Source organism: Panthera leo, chromosome A2 (genome assembly GCF_018350215.1).
Source record: "Panthera leo isolate Ple1 chromosome A2, P.leo_Ple1_pat1.1, whole genome shotgun sequence".
Taxonomy (NCBI): Eukaryota; Metazoa; Chordata; class Mammalia; order Carnivora; family Felidae; genus Panthera; species Panthera leo.
The window spans coordinates 150,886,517-150,908,370 of record NC_056680.1 but is presented as its reverse complement, the minus strand read 5'-3'; the positions used below and the strand labels follow the sequence as shown (position 1 = coordinate 150,908,370).

The following is a 21,854-nucleotide window of genomic DNA, read 5'->3' as shown; positions in this document are numbered from 1 at the left end:
ACTGCAAAAGCCACCTGTCCCTGAAAGTCTCAGTTTTCTAAATGTATCCCTGCATCCCACCAATAACCTCATTTGCCAGCTTTTCTCTATGTATCATGGGCCCTTCATTTCCCAGCTTAGAATGGTAAGGTCAATCTCATTGCTTTTTATGACATTTCAGCCTGATAACTGATTCCATACACTTCCATAACCTCTGGGGGTCTGCGCCCTATTCTGTACCTAGTAGCCTCCCCTGTGCTCCTGTACTCAATTTCTGCATCATTCGGTGTTCTTGGGTTGCAAGCAACAGAAACTGCTGTTCTTAAATGGAAGTGCGTGTGCAAAGAAATTTTGTGAAAGGATAGTCAGTGGCTCAAAGAACTGAGTAGGAGAGGCTAGGGAAGCATAGAGGATCAGAGCGACATCAAAAAAAAAAAAAAAACAAACCATAAAAGACACAAATATTCTGAGCATCTGAGCAGCCTAAGAACGCCTCACGTGACTCATTTCCAATCATTGTTGGTCCCTCTGTGATCTTGCATTCATAGGACATTCCTCCTGGGAAACGGACCCTGGTTGGCCTACCTTGGGCCACACGGCACTCGTCTTGTCAAAAGTCCATAGTGTTTAGATTGGCAGCCTCCCGGATTCACACTAAAATGAACTAGAGCCATTCTTCCAAGAAGGGCATACTTGTCAAAAATAGAAAAAAATATTAAAAATGAAGCATTTAAGTGGTGCCTGGGTGGCTCAGTTGGTTGAGCACCCGACTCTTGATTTCCGCTCAGGTCACGATCCCAGAGTTGTGGGATTGAGCCCCTTGTCGGCCTCAGTGTTGAGCATGGATCCTGCTTAAGATTCTCTCTCTCCCTCTTCCCCTCCCCTCCTTGCACTCTCCCTCTCTCTAAAAAAAAAATAAATAAATAAATTCCTCAAAAAAAATGAAGCATTTAAACATTATTTTAGTATGTTTAATATTAAACTATTAAAAATAAGGAATACTAGGAAATAAGCATTGACATGGACTGGAACCATGTTGTGCAGAAATGTGAAGGGAAAGCAAAGGAGCCTGTCAGACAACAAAGGGTTACTAGTGTTTTTAGGAGAAGACTGGCGTATCAGGGCCGACACTGAAGGATTTTAGTCTGTAACCTGGAAGTGGTTTATAAGATAAATTTGAATAGCAAAGCACTTAAGATGGAGAGACAATTCAGGAAGTTATTGGAATTTTCCAACTGAGAAATAATGAAGGCCATTTGCATCTGTCATACATTTTGCCTCTGGCCACCTAGTCATTTTCTCTTGATTATTTTTTTTTTCTCTTCTACCACTGTTGCCTTGTTATTTTCTTTGTGATCCAAGGAGATCAGATTTAATAACACATTTTGCTTCATGTTTTGGATGCCTAATGTCACATATCGATTCCTTACTGAATAAGGTTTAGAGAGCTGGCCGGTTGTCAGAAACTTTCTGGTTCTCTGCCTCCACAGCCCTCCATTCCTATTAGCATAAATGAGGTCACCTTGACCAGCAGACTTAATCCCAATATGAGCCTCGTGAACTGTCCTCTGATTCAACAGTAGGATATTCAACATCAAGCCAGTCTCGCTTTTTTGCACTCACATTGTGTTCCACATGGAAGATATAGAATCATGCCTTATACCTGAGATAAAGCCTCCTCAAGTTATTAGGCCTTTCCACCATGTCCTTAACTAACTTCCTTGAAGTCACCCTAGCCTTTACAAGACTAGGCTCTGTTTTTTCTCTCTCAACCCTCAACCCCCAACCACACCATCACCATCCCAGATGGAACTCTGCTCTCAATCTCTTACCACATCTGGACAGACTTGTCTGATGTGCGTCAGGGTACATGACTGCATTTTGCCTGATCTTAGAGTACTTGCCATACCATATTCTTTGGCCAATACTTCAGCAAACATTTTCATGTTTTTCCTGGACTTCCCTGTTGCTGGCTTCTGGCCAACCTGTGGCATATGCCTAGATCTTCTGGATGCTGAGTTATGGGTTATGTCTGCTGGGCCAGACTCTCCCTCCTAACATCTGCAACTTTATCTCCTCTCCCATTATCTTTTTCTCTTCTCCTCTCCTCTTTCCTCTGCTCTCCTCTTCCCGCCCCTCTCCTCCCTTTCAGCAGCTCCCATCCATGTGTGGAGATCTCTGCTTCCAGATTTAAGCCCTTCTGCTTGAATCCCTACCTGCTTGAAGTTATCCCTTTCATCTCCTAGAGTGTGCTAACAGAGGGGAATTCATTTAAACGGAAGAGAACGGGCGCAGGGGAGAGAAAAGGAAAAAGTAGGAGAGGTGATGTGACAATTCCTTATTTTATCCACACAGACAACAATAGGAACTGTCCTAGCTATCAATCGCATAAGAATCCTGCAGAAAGCTAACAGATGAAGCCCTTTACCAGGAGACTGGTGGAGAACTCATGGGATAAAGAGGTGGGGAACTCCTTTGGGAGGCTACAGAAGCCTATGGATCCCTTCACAGAACTGTGTTTCTATACTTAAAATAAATTACATTAATGGGTGCCTGGGTGGCTCAGGTCATGATCTCACAGTTCCTGGGTTCAAGCCCAGCATCGGGCTCTGTGCTGACAGCCTCCCTCTCTCCCTGTCCCTCCCTCACTCACACTCTCTCTCTCTCAAAATGAATAAATGTTTACGAAATAAATAAATTACTTTGGATTATAAATGATTCCAATTAAACTGAAATACAGAGTAGCTATACTAAGAAAAGTGTTTGATATAGAAATAGTTTGCTTCACTATTAACACATTAAATAACTGGATCTAGACTTCAGTCGAATCACTAAGGTGATACATATAAATAGTGTATGTAAATGTCTGCAAAGTTGTGACACGATGAGACTATCTGTGGTCTCTATTGGTGACAAAGTCACAAACACTATTAATACTGTTGTGGTTTGTTGCCCACATTTGCAATGGGAGAAAATGTCCTATTTCTGCTGAGATGTGTGAAAATAAACATGATTTTTTTTTCCTGTTTAAAGTCACGGATCCCCAAATCTACTTCAGGTACCCTTTAGTTAAGAACCCTATTCCACTGGAAGTCACAATCCCAGGCAAGCCTGCAGTATTGCTAGAAGTCTGATGTCAATTCTTTCCTAAAGGGCCCTTTTCACTATTTTATCAGGCTAGGGTCTGCCTTTCTTCCCAAACACTGGGCTGCCTGTCCTTCCTGCCAAACGGAAATACACCACTTTATTCTCTCCCTGGTGCCGTGTCCCTATGGTTCCTCTGTTTGCAATGTCAGACTTCATTGCAAGAGCGGAACCATGGTCTTCTCTCCCAATTCTTTAGCTTATACAGTGATTTGTTCATGTTCGTTATATCTCTGTCCAGACTAGATTCAAAATCCATTCACTACCTAACACTCTTATACTTTAACATCTAACTACTAACTTTACCTCCATTAAAAGAAGTTGAGCCCAAGAAATGTTGAGCCCAGAAGTGCATATTGAGCTCACTTCTGGGCTCAACATTTCTTGGGCTCAACTTCTTTTAATGGAGGTAAAGTTAGTAGTTACAACTATGTATTATACACATTTGCAGATATGGCAATTTGTGCTGGGTAGATACTATTAACTTTCCTTTCCTATAGATCAAATCCTATAATGGACTTGAAAACATAGAACTTTTTGAAAGCAATATTAATCACTTAGATTTACTGAGTGCCTACTACATATAAAACACTGCTGTAGGTGCTTATTGAGGATTATCTCTTTCATTATCATAACAATTCTGAGAGATGGGGTTATTAATGCTTTCATTGCATTGTTAAACTAAGATTCAGAGAGGCTAATAACTTGTCCAACGATAGTACTAAATAACAAATTGTATCAAGAGTTACATTGTAGCCACTTTCTACCCACCATTATATAAAACAGAAATTGTATAAACTCAAAGTTATACCAATATGTATTATAATATTTAGCCATATTTAAATAAGGACCACTGGAATACCATTCTGCTATTTGTATGTAAATTACTTCTGGAAGTTATTAAGTTGAGTAACAGCCATAAAACACAAGATAAGAAGATGAATCTCCCAATGCCCTTCTATAGGTGAAATATACAAATACCAACATTCACTTGTACCTGAGGAGTAACTTACACATTTTTATAGGTCTCTAAGTTTTGGCCCCTTATATTTCCTATTGTATTTTCGCTCACTGTACTTTGTTATAAACATATTTTGTTCTCTTTTTCTAAATATAAAGGAATTATCTTCCCTTCAATGATGAGGCAAAATCATGAAATTCCTATTATAATACAAGCAATGATTTCTTTACCAAGCTTAACTCAGGAATTGTAAACTAGGGAAATAAGACAAGGAAAAACTACCTAAAAATTATAAACACATTATAAACATCTGTTAGATTCTTCATAGTAGCTCTCTTCACATTTTTAAAAATAAATCTAACAAAATTAAAATATATTAGGACAAAATTAATAACCCTCCAACATTTTCTTGAGATAATGTAACGTTTTTATATGTATTCTTCCAAAATATTCTCTGTGTGCACATATACAGCAGCTCTTATCTGCAGTCAGATAAGATTGGAATGGTGCATTCTGGAGGGCGTAACCAAGTTATCCTTATTGGGATTCACATTTAAAAAATTTTTTTTAATGTTCATTTATTTTTGAGAGAGGGACAGAGCATGAGCAGGTGAGGGGCAGAGAAAGAGGGAGAGACAGAATCTGAAGCAGGCTCCAGGCTCTGAGCTGTCAGTACAGAGCTTGACACGGAGTTTGAACTCATAAACCATGAGATCATGACCTGAGCTGAACTTGGACGCTTAACCCACTGAGCCACCCAGGTGCCCCTAGATTCACATTTTAGATATGAGCTTATTTTTTCGGCCACCCTCATTGTGCAAGGGCTCACAGAGTGCCAGAATTACTACAACCTGAGAAAACGCCTCATACAAGGGTCCATTTTACAGCAAAAAAAAAAAAAAAAAAAAAAGAAAGGAAGAAAGAAAAAAGGCATTGCAATAATCCAGCGCCCACAGGATCCACTGGCCCTGAGACATACAGCATTGTTGGAACCTGCGGGCTCAGTAGAACTTTGGAATGGCTTTTTAAAATCTCAGCTAATGTGTGAGCTTGTGGACAATACCTGTGGAATTTTAGCACTGAATTCTGTGACATGTAAGGCACCAGATTTAGCGTGGTCACAGACTGGGTTGGTTAATACCAAGGGGAGGTTGAAGCCCCCAAGTAATCAGCTGTCAATGCTTAAAAGCCAGTAGCCTGGAGGGGGGGGGCTGCAATTCCTTTAATAACTGGCAAGGCTGGAGGGACAGCCAACTGGACTTCACTGTGAGGGAGTCTGAGAGATAATAATGGAGTCTGGTGTTCCTAGAGATAAGATGGAAGGTGAGGCAGCCAACAAGGATGATGCTAAACATCTACAACCAGAAAAAGGTAAGAACAGAAAAGCAGGAGGCTGAGGGGTGTTCGCTCGCAAAGGAATTGTGATTCCTTGTTTAGTTATTAAATCTGAGCTAATTTTAATATGCAGAACCCAGTGACTAGAAACATCCAGGTTACTAGAAGAAGAGACTCTTCAATACTGTGGCAAGAAAATACTATAATGATTCCTTCATTCCTTCCCCAAATGGATCTGTGGATACTTAAAAGGTTGACTTTACCCTGGGGACAAGAGAGTACCTAAACATTTTGAGACGTCCTGACAAAGCACCTGACTCGACATTGATACCTAGAGATCTTCACGGTTTGTGAGTTCAAGCCCCGCCTGGGGCTCTGCGCTGACTGCTCAGAGCCTGGAGCCTACTTTGGATTCTGTGTCTCCCTCTCTCTCTGCTTCTCCCCTGATCATGCTCAGTCTCTGTCTATATATATATATATACGTATATATATATATATATATACGTATATATATATATACACACACACATACACACACACACACACACACACATTTAGTGGGTAGTGGTACTTAACCAACCGCTCTTTAACTTGAAAGTATGGCTCCTGAAAAAAAACCTGACAGGATTTTGAAAAATTACTGTAGGCTACTGCGAGTTTCACTAAGGAACAGCCCCAGCTAACGCTGCCGTGCCAGACCTAATATCACTGTCAGAGCAGACAAATGATGCCCACGGTTACATCGTAGGCAGCCGCTGCTTTGGCCAATGTATTCTTTACGATTCCAATTCGAAAAGGAGAATCAGAGACCGTTTGCATTTGTGGGTTCGACACAGTTCAGTCATAGTTTTGCTTCAGAACTGAATTAACACTCCCATTCTCTGTCATGATGTAGTCTGATCGGGGCCCCCTGGACATCCCGCAAAAATCAAAGCCATCTACTAGGTCAGTGATACCATGGCAATTAGGCAGGACGAACGAGAGGTGGCTTGTATGTGGGAGACCTTGGTAAGACACTCACGCTCCAGAGAGTGAAAGGTAAGTCCTATGAAAATTTAGGGAAGTGACACTTTGGTGGCATTTTTAGGGGTCCACTGGGAGGGGGCTTCTGGGATATCTACCATATTCTAAAGTAAAACACTGGAACTGCCGCCCCTTACATCAGCTACCACAAAGAAAGCACGGGGCTTGGGTGGCCTCTTTGGGTTGTGGAGATAATACACCCCACACTGCCCTGGCCCGTCTTCCAGGTGACACACAACCGTCAACACTGAGCGGGACCTTAATTAGAAAAGGACTCAGGGAAAGGACTCCGGGGTCATGGCGCAAGCAGCCCTGGAACTTGAGCCTTAGGATCTAGCAGATACTACGTCATTGAGTCACGTGTGGCAGCAGTGGGGGGGAAAAAGGCAGCTGTTGCAAACCCCAGGGGAAGAATTGCGTATCCGGCCCATGGGATTCCGAACCAACTAAATTCTTGCAGATTTGTTTTACAAAATTTACACCCGCCTGGTAGAGTACGGGAGTTTCCATTGCTCTGTTTTTGTCAATGCCTGGTATTGCTAAACTTCTCAATTTTCTCAAGACATGAATATAAACTTGACCATTTTTTATTTAATTTCATACTATACGAATAGGAAAGAAACTTACCTTCCAAGCATCTTTACCTGTTGTGGATGGCAGTTTGTTTATTTATTTATTTATTTATCTATCTATGTATCTTTAAGCAGAGTTTGTTTTCTTTATTTTTTTATGAAATATAATTTATTGTGAAATTGGTTTCCATACAACACCCAGTGTTGATCCCAACAAGTAACGTATAATGAGTTATACCCATCAGCCTGCAGTTTTTAAAAAGAGAGAGACAAAGTAGCTAAAAGCCAAAGTTCCTTCGACTCAAAATAATAATTATTAAAAATCAGGGAAAATAAATATAATGTCAAAGGAAGGAAGCTTGAGAAGTTTTCATAACCTTTGTATTAATTGATCCTTTATAATTATTTGTTTCTTTAGGTGGTTGATTAGTTCTATCTCAGATTCCTCAAAATACATGATAGTATTTCCACTCTTGAGATTAGGCCTTTATATAGTAAAATTGGGGAAAAAAGAAAGGAAGAGAAAGATATATAAGTAAGTAATAAGGGAGGAAATAAATAAATAAAAATTTAGGTAGTTTGAATTTCAGGACTGCTAAAGATTATTTGCCCTGTGCTGCTGTACTTGACTATGTTGATAAGGTATTTTAGTCTAGAGGATACCAGAGCATCTGAGAAAAAAATGAAAATTCCCTTCAAACATTAAATGGAATTCTAGGTGAATGATGATATTCTTTATGTTTCCTCCCAACGCTTGTCTTTATTTTTTAATGCCCACTTTCTATGCTAAGATTCTTTCACTTGCCAGGAATATTTCTTCTCTGAAATATGACTCTAGATGGTCCCCTGGGCTCTGCTGGCCCATGTTATCCATCAGACTTTAAGGAGCCCACAGCTACTGTCAATGTGATGGATAAAGTTAGTTTAGTCTGAAAAAATAGATATTAATCTCTACAGAAGAGATAAATTAATTCCATGTCAAAGTGATTATTATAGCTTGAGATGTATTTATTTTTCTCATTAAAATTAATAGTAGGGTGGGAAAACTGTTTTAATATGGGTTTCTAACTTTTTATACTCTACTGTCTTTTGTCTAGTTTTGGTGATAAATGTGTGGTTCTCAAAAGAAGTCACATTCTTCCCAAGAATCATGAAGATGTTTTTTCTGACATCTACCTTGAACTCAGCTTCCTTAATGGCTGTCATGAACTTTGCTTCATAATTCCTAATTAGGTTTCTCTTTTCATACTTTAAGTTACCATATTTCTCATCAGTTATGTAAAATCATTTTCACCTATTATCAGTAGTTGGAGTCTACAGAAAGGCAGTCTCCAAGAATTTGCAAATGTATTTTAAAAAGAATGGTCCCATCATCTGAAAGTGAATCTACAAAATTAGCATTTAATAGGTCACATGCAAAGGCAACTTTAAAAGAATGCCTACAAGTTCAAGGGATCGAGGGGTACAAGATGGATGTCACACAGGGTGCGCTGATCAAAACTAGGAGTCTAGGGAGTGGGGTGATGAAAAAGGATGGTCAGCACAGGGAAAGGAGGATTGCAGCGGCCCACACTGTAATGCCGTATGAGCATGCTCAGGGAAGGGAAAACGTAAGCAGTAACACCTTCCACACCCAAACCCACTGATTTGACAAGACTGACCTCACTGAGAAAATATCCCCATTTAGGTCTACATACAGGAAGAAAATCAATGCCATGTCAAAGTGAGTATTGCAGCCTGAGATATAGTTATTTTCATTGCTATAATTAATACATTGGGGGTCATGATTTTATATTTCAGCTCTCTAACATGGTTAATAGGAGTTCAGTCTGCCATATGTATCCCTTATTAGTATGCTGATAATTCAGTCTTAGAGTCAGTTGGGTCAGCCCCTGAACCAATGAAATATTAGTCAATGTAATGTGGCCCCATGGGATAACTTCTAGTGCACAGCTTGCCTTTTCCAAGTGATACTTCTATTTCATGTAACTGTTTTGGAAATTTCTATAGTTGATATGGGTCATTAAAATTATTCCAGTAGAAATGTTCTGTATTAAATTATTTAAAATACCATCAACTTCATAGTACTACAATACATATTCATAGTAATAAGTACCTCTTTACTCTGACATCTATTGGGATGAATAGAATTAAACCCAAGTTAGGAAACACATCAAAATTAAATTACCAGGAAACCTCGATCCCAACCAGTGGACTGCAAAACAAACTTTAATAACCTCCTGGAAGAAGCCTCTTCTCACATTTTATGAGAGTAGAGACCAGAGTGACTTCAAGATGATAAGTAGGGAGAGGAGAGTTCTTATATGTCAAGAAATATCTTCAAGACTGGAATGACACTTCTTACAGTATATGAGCTACATAAAGTTGCATAGAAAATGTAGGTAGAGACTGTGTCATTATCAAAGTATCTGACCATGTTCTGGCTACCTAATCAATTTGAGAAGGAAAATTTAGTAGGGGAGAGATAAGTAATGTGCAACCTAGGGAGTTGTACCTAGGGAGATTTATTTTCTTTCTCTCATCTTGTTCCATAATGGGCTCCTTTTTAGTGATACTTCAATATACAAAGTACAGTAAGTATTAGTAATGAATAAAATACCTTGGCAATGTAGAAAATATGTATATATAAGAGATGTGATCTTTCTATCAGTATCCTGATTAACTGGATAGAATCCATAATCATGTGAACTGGCTCTCTGGGTTTTCCAGCAATATCTCTCACATATTTTTCCTATCCAGGAACTCAAATTGAATTATCCTGTCTTAAATTTTAATTTAAATTAATACTTATTTAAATAAATACTCCAACAGGACAAAGCATGACCTATGCTGCTATACTAGTCAGTGGGGGCTGCTATGGCAAATTTCCACAGACTAAGTGGCTTAAACAGCAAACATTTATTTTGTGCAGTACTGGAGCCTGGGAAGTCCAAGGTCATGGTGCTGAGTGTCCGGTGAGAGCCCTCTTCCTGGATTTCTGTCAGCTATACTTTTGCTGTATCAGAGAGGGTGGGGGGAAGAAAAAGGAGGAAGGGAGGGAGGAAAGGTGGGGGGGGAGAGAGGGAGAGGGAGAGAGAGAGAGAACTCTCATCTTTCACTCCTTATGAGGATACTAATCTCATCCACCCTTATGATCTTATCAGAACCTAATTACCTCCTAAAGGCCCCACATATCTATTTTTTTAATGTTTATAGATTTATTTTGAGAGAAAGAGAGAGAGCAGGGGAGGGGCAGAGAGAGAGGAAGAGAGAGAATTCCAAGCAGGCTCCATGCTGCCAGAGCAGATCCTGACGCACTGAGCTGAACCATGAGATCATGACCTGAGCCAAAATCAAGAGTTGGGTGCTTAACCCATTGAGCCACTCAGGTGCCACAAGGCCCTAAATCTTAATACCATTCCACTGGAGGTTAGGATTTCAATATATGCATCTAGGAGTGGGGAATACAAGTGTGCAGTCCATAATAGCCACTATAGATTAATTTCTGCATAATAACTACACATTTGATACCCTTTGTATTACATCAAAGTATCAATCGTATGATTGTGCTGAACGAAAAATCAGATCTTAATACACACTCAATACTGAGAAAAATCCTGAAGACCTTGCCGATCAATTTTAAATCACTATTCATGTAGTTACATTAAAGGAGTTACAGGAGATTTATGAGACATGAAAAAGCCCAAGGTTTATCAGGATATAGTGAAATCTCAGTAGAGCTAGGCCTCACCAAGACTACAACTGGCAAATGTTCACTTACTGGCCTTTTTGAAAACCCCCAAAGCAGCAGGTCTGAGACTCTAGTGCTCCACAATGATTGTGAAGTTAGGTATGTTCTCTCTTCTTCCTCAATTCCTAGTATCTTCCAGTTTGCTCAATATTCTGTTTGCACTGTCCATAATCACACCAGCAAGACCTCCAGCATGCCCACAGTACCCAAGAAATGCCTGAGCTCACAGGCTCAGCATAATATGTGCAACCCCAAATCATAACCTTGACACATGATCTGTCCACCAGTTGGATTGCTCTTCTACCAAGGTGGGATTTTGCTCTATCACTAGGATCTCTCTTCTGTAACTGCTTTTTAATTTAAGTTGCGGGTTGTTTTGATCCCCACGATATGATTACTACGAGAGCTATCTGGTAACTTGGGGGAGCTAGGAATGGTGCCTTTATGGTCCTGGTTCAGTTAAACTTTCTGTTCCATTTGTAATTGCCACGATTTCAGTTAGTCCTCTGTTCACCAATCCTAGAGCTTTCTACTTAGATTAAGTAAAATTCTAGTAGGCTGTCCTGGAGATCAGTTCTAGAGATAGCAGGATCCACTAGCTAATACCAAAGATTTCTGCCAGTAAGACCATTCCTAGTACTGATCTTGGCCCCGCCATTTTTTCTACTATTCACGCATGTCTTGTCTCTGGTGAGTAGTGCCACCACGGAATCCTATCATCATCATCACTGAAATCAGGCAAGCCAGACACCAGTAATTCCAACCACCAAACCTGGAGCTAGAGAACAGCCACCAGGAGATGCCCCTGCTAGGGAGGGAAGTGTCCTCTGGAACTTCTTGGGGGATATATTTAGGGAGGAGATGAGCAAGCCTTAATCTACTATAGCATTCCCATCTTCCTAAATGTTTGAATACCTTTTTACAAAATGTGTAGTCATTTATTTTGAGAGAGAAAGAGAGAAAGGGGGAGAGGGAGAGAGAGACAGGGAGAGAGAGAATCCCAAGCAGACTCTATGGTGTCAGTGCAGAGCCCGCAGGGCTCAAACTCACAAACTGCGAGATCATGACCTGGACCAAAATCAAGAGTTGGAATTGGAGGCTCAACTGACTGAGCCACACAGGCACCTTCTACTTTTTTTTTTTTTTTAAACATACCAAAGAGGGTCTGGCATTTCATCTTCATTCTTTTGGGTCCAGGTTTTTAGTCAACCGAAGCAAACTGTTAGGGTACCTTCCAACAACCCGTGCCAACGTTTTGAATATAAAATCATGTCTTAATTCACCAACAGCAATATGTTAGACCCAATACGATAGTATGTTCTAATTGCAAATATCTGCAGTTCTTTTTGGGTGCATTACACCCCATCAGAGGCTACATTTCATACTTTAAACTCTGGGACCGCTATTTGCATCTATTTCAAGGACTGGAAACAATGAGACGTGGTGGGGACAGTTCCTAAGGAAGATCATAGGCACCTGAACTTGTGAAATTATGAAATTCTTCTGAGTAGTTCCGAGTAGATCCTTGCAGGTTCTTCCAGTAAGAGGAGACCAGGACCCTGAATGGACATAAGGGGCTGCTTATGGGTAAAGGAAAGTTGGCAAAAAAGAGGAAAAGGTCCGTCCCCAGCTTTATCAAAATCTGCCTGTATGTCCCCATTCCAACTTTTGGAGAACCCTCCCTCACACTTAATAGCCTAACTTCAACAAAGGAGACCAGAGGGTATTGGGCAATCAATTTGTGTAACAATTACTTCACTTTCAGGACTACATCTCCAGTTTTGGTTTTCAGAATTCTATGCCTTGAAGCCACAGAAAATAAGGGGTTACTGTTAGCTAAGTAATAAAATTATTCTGGCCCGTAACTAGAACCTGAGACTGGGAACTTTTTTCCCTAACTTCTTCAAGTAATATAGCAATAACCAACCAACCAACCAACTTCATTATGCTTATTTTCTCTAACATGTTCTACGGCAGCAATTGCTTCCTCTCCCAAAGTTGTGCTTCTTCTATCAGCATGTCATTACAGATGTCTAATTTAAGAAAATTTAAATTAGGTGGTAATTTATGAAACTATTTTGCTGTTGTATATCATGAACCATCAATGTCTACTTTACCACTGGAAGGAGGGTCATTAATGGTTTTCAACCTCATCAGATCATCAATAACAACAAAATAGTAACAAATGCATATTCAGCAGAATCACTTCAGAGAATCCCTCTCCAGGGTTCTTGTTCTTTTGGAACCACTTCCAGTACCAATTTTGAAATCTCTTTGATATAGGACAAAGAGATTTATAATAAATAGTAGCCCAAGCCCAGTGGTGGCATCTGTGGCCAAATCTAGGCAAACTGTTACCTCTGGGGCTGGGTTGGACTTGAAATCTTTATGAAGCAGGGAGAGCAGAGGAACCTGTAACTGGTGGAAATGTAGAAGAATCCATAAAGGTTACTGGAACCGGTCTGTCTCTGACCTACCTCCATGATGCTGGAGATCTGGCACCTTTTACAATAAAGCTGCACCTGCACCTTGACCAGGAGTTGAGAAACCCAACCAGAAGATCTGATGGTAGCTGGAGGGGCTGGGTTAGATACTGCCCATGCCAACAGCTGAATGAGCAGGGGAGTGACCGCGCATGCATGCTACATTACCTCAAGTTCGACACTCACCATCTGAACATAAAAATGGCCACTTCTTCTTGTCCACCTTCTAAATCTTGCACACATGTCTCTTGGGGTCATATACAATCTGGAAATTCAAACATTTTTGTATTAAACAACTCTTGAATGAAAGGATAAAGATGTCAGCAATTTAGTTCAAATATTAATAGTAATGGAAATCAGAACAATGAAGATATAAGAATCTAGGGGATACTTTTAAAGCAATAATCAAAGGAAATTGTGTAACACCAAAGAGTTACGGCAGTCAAAAGTAAAAATTAAAAATAATTAAATCAATATAAAAACGAAAAAATAACCATTAGTTAAGTCATTAACATAAAAACCAGAAAAGAGAAATAAAAAAAGAAAGCACAAGAAAGGAAAACATTAAAGATTGAAAAAGAGTAGAGGACAAAAAAGTTTACATAAAATTAATAAAAAAAAATTCCTGGAAGGTGGAAAAGAAGCATTATAGACAAATCATTAACTAATACTCAAACTTTTAAAGGGGAGAAAACACAAATTTATAAAACAAGAAATGAACAAGCAGGAGACAATCTATTTCCATCATAGCTACATAAGCTTGCATGGAACCAGCCCTCCTCAGGGAACAACTATAAGACCTGGTCAAAGCACAAAACACAATTATTTGAAGTCAACTGAGAGTGAATATAAGCATGGAGACCTAGGAGGGGTGTCAACACTTGAAAGAAGAAGGCAGCATAGGGTAAATTTCTCATTTATTATAGTTTTTCAGCCTTAGGACAGGTCACAGTCTTCACCATGCAGAATGGCAAAACCTCTGCTAGAAAAATCTACATTCATTTTAGTCTAGAGCATTTAGGGAAACCACAGCCAACGGATAATGAAGGAAGAACCCTAAAGAGGAAAGAACCAGAGAGGCGGAATCCAAAGCTTTAGGTAAATTTCTGCCCAAATCTCTGGCCGAAATGTGAATCACACATGTATCAGGTAGACCCAAAGCAGCTCACCAAAAAAAAAATCAAAGAACTGTATTGAACTGTCAGATGCCACCCACAAGTTGGTAGTTTAAGTCCAAGCAAGATAATTAGCTGTTAAAGTTACAACAAAACAAAAATCCTCACTGGAAACTGTAACAGAATCCAATCATAAGATGCATAGCATCCAGAAACAAGTTCAAATTTGTTTGATATTTGACTTTTTGAGACAGATGGCAGGGTAGGAGGATCCTAGATGCACCTCATTCCACAAATCTAATACCCACATCAGTGTAAATAACCCAGAAAACAATTCCACGACGGGCAGAACAGACTTCCTGTACCTAAACATAAAGAAGAGGTCCCATCAAGAGGGTAGGAAGGATAGACATGCAGTTGGGAGCTAAATGGACCCATGAGACTGTCCACGGGAGGGAGGGACACCTTGGGCATGGAGACAGGAGAGAGGAGCAGACCCCACACCAGGCACCCCAGGCCAGGGGACCCACACTGGGAAGACAAATCCCCATAACATTTGGCTTTCAAAAAGAGAGGGGTTTAATTTTGCAAGTTCTTACAATCAGTGGAACTTAACACCTGGAACTTTAAAAATCGGTGGGTGTAGGGGTTCCTGGCTGGCTCAGTGTGTTCAACTCCTGGAAAGCTGGAAGCCAAGAGGAAACGGAGTCCCTATCCTTAAAGATACAGCATAGCAAACAGCCGCACTGAGATAACAGCATAAAAGCAGTCTGAAAAACACCTGGCATATACAGGAGGGAGATTTGTTTACTAATCTCAGAGCCTGTGCCCCTCTGAGGGGCAAGAACCATTGGGACACTTTGAGAACAAAAGAGGTGGTAGGCACCAATTCCATGTCCTGCCACCCAGCCTAGAGACATGGACACCTGCAGGAACTAGCGTAACACTAACATTATCCACCTAGCATGCTAACAGTACACCCACCCCATGTGCTTCCAAGAACCTACCTCCTCCAGTTAGGCCTTGGCTCCTAGTCTCCTCCCACAGCAGACCCACTAAAACCTCGCTAACAGTGTGACCCCCGGCCCGCACTCTTCTGTGGACCCGCCCCCTCAACCTGGCCTTGGCAGTTGTCCATCCAAAGCAGTGCCACAGTATGGCAGTGTGAAAGCAACCCTGAGAGGGGCAAGCAACACTCCAAAGTGACTCTTGTCCCAGGGAGAAGGTAAGATAACCACACACACCTGTCCAACTGTAACCCCAGCACTCGGCTGGAAGCAGGCGTCTCTGACTATAGGCACCACTCACCAACAAAAGCCTCCCAGGGGACAACACAGGGAGCATGTCCTGCAATTTGGTACTATTGCAGCTCTAGAAAATGCTTGGGCTGACCCAACTCAAGACCAAGGCAGCCTTAGACTGACCCACTACAACACAGGGACAAAACACTGCCCACAACAGGCAAAGACAGTTAAAGCATATGATTGAACTGAAGGCAAAAGCAGCTTAGCCACAGCATAAGGTACATGCAACACACAGAGGAGATATCCCTGAAATGTCAGGTTCTGGTGAACATGGGACATTGTACCACAGGGCACTACAGGACCTCTTCTTCATAGGGCCACTACTTTTAAGGGCAGGAGACATAGCTGACTTTCTTAACACACAGAAACAGGCACCAAGACTTAGACAAAATGAAGAGACAGAGGAGTATCTCTCAAAAAACAGGACAAAATCATAGCAAGAGAGTGAAGCAAAATTGAGATAAGCAATATACCTGATAGAAGATGCAAAGTAATAATCATAAAGATACTGGACTTGAGAAAAGGGGGTCTCCATGAGACCCTCAACAAATAGATAGAAAACATGAAAAAGAACCAATCGGAGATGAAAAACTCAAAAACTGAAATTAAAAATGTACGAGATGGAATAAATAGTAGACTAGAGGAAGTAGAAGAACAGATCAGTGACCTGAAGGACAGAGTAATGGAAAACAATGAAGCTGAACAGGAGAGAGAAAAAAGAATAATAAAAAATGAAAATAGGTTAAGGGAACTTAGCAATACCATCAGGTGTAATAACATTCACATTATAAGGATCTCAGAAAGAAAAGGGGTGGGGGCAGAAAATTTACTTAAAGAAATAATAGCTGAAAACTTCCCAGATCTAGGGAAGGAAAGAGATATCCAGATACAGAAGGCACAGAGATCCCCCAACAAATTCAACTCAAGGAAGTCCACATCAAGAAACATAGTTATTAAAATAGCAAAAAGTAGTGATAAAGAGAGAATTTTAAAAGTAGCAAGAGAAAAGAAAATAGTCACATACAAGAAAAGCCCCGTAAGGCTATCAGCTGACTTTTCAGCAGAAATTTTGCAGGCCAGTAGGGAGTGGCATGATATATTTAAAGTACTGGAAGGAAACAAACAACAACATCAAACCTGGAACCAAGAATACTCTTGTATTCAAGAGGCTGTCATTCAGCAGGAGATGAGATTTCTGAGACAAAAGAGGAAGTTATCACCACTAAACTGGCCTTATAAGAAATGTTATAGGGGACTCTTTCAGTGGAAAGTAAAGACCATAAGCCGGAGCATGAAAAGTAGGAAGCATAAAAAGAGTAAAATTAAGTATATGTATAACAATCAGTCAAGGGATTCATAAAATGAAAGAATGTAAAGCATGACACACACCTAAAATGTGAGAAGTAAAACTTTAGTGCTTTTAGAATGGATTCAAACTTAAGCAACCATCAACTTACTATAGACTGCTATGTGCATAAGATGTTATATATAAACCTAATAGTAACCACACATCAAAAACAGGTAATAGGGGGAGCCTGAGTATCTCAGTTGTTTGAACATCCAACTCTTGATTTCAGCTCAGGTCATGAACTCACGGTCATGAGACTGAACCCCCTGTTGGGCTCTACACTGAGTGTGGAGCCTGCTTGGGATTCTCTCCTCCTCTCCGCCCCTTCCTCCCTCTCTCTTCTCTCTCTTTCAAAATAAATAAGTAAACTTAAAAAAAAGCAGGAATAGACATACAAAAAAATAAAGAGAAAAAAATTCAAGCATATCACTGAAGGCAGCCAGTAAAACATGAGAGTAGAGAGTAAGAGAAGGAACCGAGAAGAACTACAAAAACGACCATAAAACAAGAAACAAAATGGCAATAAGTACATACCTATCAATAACTACTTTGAGTGTAAATGGACTAAATTCTCCAATCAAAAGACACAAGATGACAGAATGAATATAAAAGCAAGACCCATCTCTATGCTGCTTACAAAAGACTCATTTCAGACTTAAACACACATGCAACTGAAAGTGATCGGATGGAAAAGCATCTATCATGTAAACAGAAGTGAAAAAAAAGCCAATATAACAATAGTTATATTGGACAAAATAGACTTTAAAAACAGACCGCAATAAGAGATAAAGAAGGACCTATATAATCATAAAGGGAACAATCCAACTAGAAGATATAACAATTGTAAATATTTAGGCACCCACATGGGAACACCCAAACATAAAGTAGCTAATGACAAACATGAAGAAATCCACAGTAATATAATAATAGTAGGGAACTACAACACTGCAATTATATCAATGGATAGATCATCAAACAAAATCAACAAGCAAACAATGGCTTTAAATAACACACTGGACGAGACGGATTTAAAAGATACTCAGAACATTCTACTCTAAAACAGCAGAACACACATTCTTTTCAAATGCACATGGAGCATTCTCCAGAATAGATCACAAATGGTACAAAACAAATCTCAACAAATTTTAAAAGATTAAAGTCACACCAAGTATCTTTTCTTACCACAATGCTATGAAACTAGAAATCAACCCGGAGAAAAAATCTGGAAAGAACATAAATACATGGAGGTTAAATTACATGCTACTAAACAATGAATGGGTCAACCAAGAAATCAAAGAGGAAATAAAAAAAATACCTGGATACAAATGAAAATGAAAACATAATTGTCAAAAATCTTTGAGATGGAGCAAAAGTGAATCTAAGAGGGAAATTTATAGCAATACAACCTTAAATCAAGAAGCAAGAAATCTCAATAAACAACCTGACCTTACACCTAAAGCAGTTAGAAAAAAGAACAACTAAAACTCAAAATCAGTAGAAGTAATGGAAATTATAAACATGAGAGCAGAAATAAATGATATAGAAACTAAAAAAGCAATAGAAGAAATCAATGAAACCAGGAGCTTATTCTTTGAAAAGATCAATGAAACTGATAAAGTTTTAGCCAGACTCATCAAACAAAAAAAAGAGAACTAAAAAAAAATGAAGTCAGAAATGAAAAAGAGAAATAACCAACACCACAGAAATACAAAGGATTATAAGACCTTATTATGAAAAATTATGTGTCAACAACTTGGGACAGCTAGAAGAAATGGAAAAATTCCTAGAAACATATAATCCCCCAAGATGGAATCAGGAAGAAATAGAAAATTTGAACAGACAAATTACTGGCAAGAAGATTGATTCAGTAATCCAAATCTCCCAACAAATAAATCTAGGACCAGATGGCTTCACAGGTGAATTCTATCAAACATTTAAAGAAGAATTAATACCTATACTTCTCAAACTATTTCCACCCCCCCAAAAAAATACATATGGAAGAAAAGCTTCCAAATTCATTCTATGAGGCCATCATTACCCAGACACCAAAACCAGATAAAAAAATCTACACACACACAAAAGAGAATTACAGTCCAATTTCTCTGATGAACATAGATATCAACATCCACAACAAAATATTAGCAAACCAAATGCAACAATACATTAAAAAATCATTCACCATGATCAAGTGCGATTTATTCCTGGGATGCAAGTGTGGTGGTTCAATATGTGTAAATCAATCCACATGATACACGACATCGAAAAAAAAAAAAAAAGAAAAGAAAGAATAACAACCATATGATCATTTCAATAGATGCAGGAAAAACATAGGACAAAGCGCAACATCCATTCATGATGAAAGCCCTCAATAAAGCAAGTTTAGAGGGAACACACCTCAACATAATAAAGGCCAAATATGAAAAACCACAGCTAATATCATACACAATGGGGGAAAAACTGAGAGCTTTCCCCTGAGGTCAGGAACAACGCAAGGATGTCTACTCTCACCACTCTTACTCAGCATAGCACCGGAAGTCCTAGCCACAGGAATCCGACAATAAAAAGGAATAAAATGCATCCAAATTAATAAGGAAGAAGCGAAACTTTTCAGTATTGCAGATGACATGATACTATATATTGGAAACTCTGACACTCCACCAAAAAGCTACTACAACTAATGAATTCAGTAAGGTCACATGATACAAAATCAATGTACAGAAATCTGTTGCATTTCTATAAACTATGAATGAAGCAGAAGAAAGAAATTAGGAAAACAATCCCATAGTACTACTGCACCAAAAATAATAATACACCTAGGAATAAATTTAGCCAAGGAAAGGAAAGTCCTGTACTCTAAAAAAAAATGGATGAAAGAAATTGAAAATGACACAAGTAAATGGCAAGACTTTCCAGGCTCATGGGTTGGGAGAACAGATATTGTTAAAATGTCCACACTACCCAAAGCAATGTGTAGATTAATGCAATCCCTATCAAGTTACCAACAGCATTTTTCACAGAACTAGAATAAATAATCTTAAAATTTGTAGGGAACCACAAAAGACCCTGAATAGCCAACGCAGTCTTGAAAAAGAAAAATGTAACTGGAGGTATCACAATCCTAGATTTCAAGATATTCTACAACGTTGTAGTAATCAAAGCACAAAAATCGACACATAGATCCACGCAATAGAGTAGAAAACCCAGAAATAAACTCACAATTACATGGTCAGTTAATCTTTGACAAAGCAAGGAAGAATATGCAATGGGGAAAAAAAATAGTCTCTTCAACAAATGGTGCTGGGAAAACTAGACAACAACGTGCAGAAGAAGGATACTGGACCACTTTCTTACACCATATACAAAAATAAACTCAAAATTGATTAAAGATCTAAATGTGAGATCTGAAACCATAAAAATCATAGAAGAGAGCAGAGCAGTAATTAATTTCTCTGACAACGGTCGTGACAACATTTTTCTAGATAGGTCGCCTGAGGCAAGGGCAACAACAACAAAAATAAACTACTGGGACTTCATCAAAATCAAAACCTTCTGCACAGCAAAGGAAATAATCAACAAAACTAAAAGGTAACATAAGGAATGGGAGAAGATATTTGCAAATGACATATCTGATAAAGGTTTAGTATCCAAAATATATAACAAACTTATACAACTCAACATCCAAAAAACAAATAAGCTAATTAAAAAACAGGCAGAATCGGGGCTCCTGGGTGGCTCCGTCAGTGGGCGACCGACTTCGGCTCAGGTTATGATCTCACGGTTCGTGAGTTCGAGCCCCGCGTCGGGCTCTGTGCTGACAGCTCAGAGCCTGGAGCCTGCGTTGGATTCTGTGTCTCCCTCTCTCTCTACCCCTCCCCTGCTCACATCCTGTGTCTGTCTCTCAATAATGAATAAACGTTAAAAAAAAAAATAAAAAGAGAAAATAAATAAATAAATAAATAAATAAAAAACAGGCAGAAGATATGAACAGACATTTCTCCAAAGAAGACACACATGGCCAACAGACGCATCAGAATACGCTCAACATCACTTGTCATCAGGGAAATGCAAATCAAAACTACAATGAGATATCACCTCACACCTACAGAATGGCTACAATCAACACAAGAAACAGCATGTGTTGGCAAGGATGTGGAGAAAAAGGAGCCCTCATGCACTGTTGGTGGGAATGCAGAATGGTGCAGCCACTGTGAAAACACTATAGAGGTTCCTCAAAAAGTTAAAAATAGAATTACCCTAGGATCCAGTAATTGCACTACTGGGTATTTACCCCCCAAATACAAAGACACTAATTCAAAGGGATATATGCGCCCCCTTGTTTAGAGTAGCATTATTTACAATAGCCAAGATATGGAAGCAACCCAAGTTTCCATCGACTGATAAGTAGATAAAAAAGAGGCGGTGTGTGTATGTATGTATCAATGCATGTGTCTATATATATATGTGAATATTATTCGGCCCTACAAACAAATGAAATCTTGCTTTTGCAACAACATGGATAAAGCTAGTAAAGATAATGCTAAGCGAAGTCAGTCAGAGGACAACAAATACCCTAGATTTCACTCGTGTGTGGAATGTAAGAAACAAAACAAAGAAGCAAAGGGGGAAAAAATAGACAAATCAAGAAACAGACTCCTAATTATAGAGAACTGGTGGTTACCAGAGGGGAGATGGGTGGGGGGTGAAATAGGGCTTGGGGACTAAGGAGGGCACTTGTCCTGATGAGCACCCGGTGACCCATGGAAGTGTTGAGTCACTGTAGGGTACATTTGAAACTAATATAACACTGCATATGAAGCGACTGGAATTAAAACAATACCT

The 21,854-nt window shown here is 39.4% G+C and overlaps 1 long non-coding RNA gene across 2 annotated transcripts in view; it reads right to left on the bottom strand.

Moving 5' to 3' along the window:
* Positions 1-21,854, bottom strand: part of LOC122212128 — a 130,297-nt gene that overhangs the window by 35,332 nt on the left and 73,111 nt on the right. For both annotated transcript variants that reach the window (XR_006199012.1, XR_006199014.1), the window contains exon 3: positions 13,435-13,513. This is a non-coding gene — a long non-coding RNA (uncharacterized LOC122212128). The remainder of the gene's footprint in view (positions 1-13,434; positions 13,514-21,854) is intronic.